The sequence below is a fragment of the Corylus avellana genome, chromosome 3 (assembly GCF_965113065.1).
Source record: "Corylus avellana chromosome 3, dhCorAvel1.hap1.2, whole genome shotgun sequence".
Classification (NCBI taxonomy): Eukaryota; Viridiplantae; Streptophyta; class Magnoliopsida; order Fagales; family Betulaceae; genus Corylus; species Corylus avellana.
In genome coordinates, this window is record NC_142492.1 from 31,457,894 (window position 1) to 31,459,952 (window position 2,059).

Genomic DNA, 2,059 nt, shown 5'->3' on the forward strand with positions numbered 1-2,059 from the left:
AAGCATTATTAGATACTTTAGGAATTTAGGATTTAGGAGTTTGAACATTACCATTTACCATTAGATATTAAGTTCAATTCAAAGAAAAAAGATTATAAGTAAATATGATAAGAATTTAAATAATTAATCATATGAATCATATGATATAATTTAATGAGACCTTGAGGAAGAGGATGATTTGGCATGTAAATTGGAGTTTGATCGGTATTCATTGGATGAGTGTGAAAAAACAATAAAAGATTTTGATATTTTAGGTTGGTGGAAGGTTAATGCGTCCAAATACCCTACCCTCGCAGAGATAGCTCGTGATGTATTTGTCATTCCTATTTCCACTGTTGCTTATGAATCCGCATTTAGCACCGGTGGACGTGTATTGGATTGCTTTAGGAGTTCATTGTCTCCACTTACCGCTGAAGCCTTGATTTGCACACACGACTGGATAAAGAACCGCCTAAGCAATGCCGAGTTGGAGGTGTTTTTGGCAGAATTTGATGAGCTAGGTAAATGTTTATAAATTAGTTATTTGCAACTTTATTTAGTTTTCATTATTTATTAATTTATTCTAATTATTTATTCATAGATGTGATTCAACCTTCAAGTTCAAGTGCTGCTTCATCTTTTGCCTAGAGGTTTGTTAGTAACAAAGGTTATTATTTTTTGAATTGTCATAGTATTTTAATTACAATACAATTATATTAAGCACATTTTGATATGTGTACATACTTGTGCCTTAATATTATTATGTTTAATATTATAACTTTTCTTCTTTTGATGCCCACAGGATTTGCTAGAGGACCAAATAAGAGGATTGATGAAGTTTTAATGTTTTATTTGTATCATTTAATGTTTTATTTGAACTTATTTTATATGTTTTGTGTTGAACTTTTTTTATATTTTTTTTTTATATGTTGTGACAGTTATCTGAATTCTGAACTTTTTTTTGTATATTGTGTTGATTTTTTTTCTTTTTTTTTTTAAAAAAAGTTAACGAGATTTAATATTTAAGGAAATTTTTTTTAAGTACAAGTAACTGTAAATTTTTGGTCAAATATTTTTGATTTTTCAATATGGGCTCTTTTTATAGCAATTGGGCCCAAGAAGATATTAAAAATACAAGAAAAAAAATGAGGGTAAAAAAAAGCCCAAAAAAATAAGCCAAAAAAAAAAGTCCAATTTTAAAAAAGCGGTTAGCGGGCGGTTATCTATTTCACTAACCGCTAACCGGCCGCTAACCGCTAACCGTTAACCGCTAAGCGGTTAGCGGTTGCGGTTAGTGAAATTTACTAACCGCTAGAGCGGTTACGGTTAGCGGTTATTGCCACTAACCGCTAACCGTAACCGCCTTTGCACCCCTAAAATTCAGCCTTTCCCTTTCTAAATGTCGTCTTGAAAATTAATTGTCTGAATATCTCACTAGTCTTTTTGTTTGTTAATTGTTTTTGACGTATCTAATCCAAAGTGTGCAATAAGCCTAAAAGCCCGTCCAGGTCCCACAAAAAATTCCATAATTAGTTAATTGTTAATGTTTTTGTTTGATAAAGAGTTCTTATTGAGATCTTATATGACAAAATATGTAAAATAATGATTGAATAAGAATACTAAAAAGACAAATTTTCACTTAGATACTCATAAGTATGATAATTATTTTAAGAAGTAAAGAAAGGAATTATAAGTATATTGTATATTTTCCTTACAACACATAACTCAAGGACACTGAAGGATGCATTTTGAGTTCAGTTCAAGAATAGAATAATTATTGGTAACACTACAAAAAAAATGACATAAAGTCGGCGTTTCCAATTCCAGCGTTTAGGGAAAACACCATGTAAAACGACATATGCCAATGTGTTGTGCGGATGCCGGGAATGGGCTAGCAATGACAGTGCTTTTAGATGAAACGTTGTCCTTGGGTCAGCTTGGCCAGCGTTTGTAAAAAAAACTATGTCCATTTTGGGGTAAGGGGTTGTTTCTTTCCATGTTTATTAAACGTTGTACTTTCTTTTGTCGAAAACCCAATCCATTCATACCCAAGCGTTGAAGACAGGGGTGTTGAAGATAG

The 2,059-nt window shown here is 31.8% G+C and overlaps 1 long non-coding RNA gene across 1 annotated transcript; it reads left to right on the forward strand.

Annotated features, from left to right (window-relative positions):
• The first annotated feature begins 201 nt into the window (after positions 1–201).
• LOC148587091 (uncharacterized) lies at positions 202–801 on the forward strand. Its single transcript, XR_015911647.1, has 3 exons — positions 202–500; positions 581–629; positions 782–801. It is a non-coding gene; the product is annotated as an uncharacterized LOC148587091 (long non-coding RNA).
• Positions 802–2,059: the final 1,258 nt, after the last annotated feature.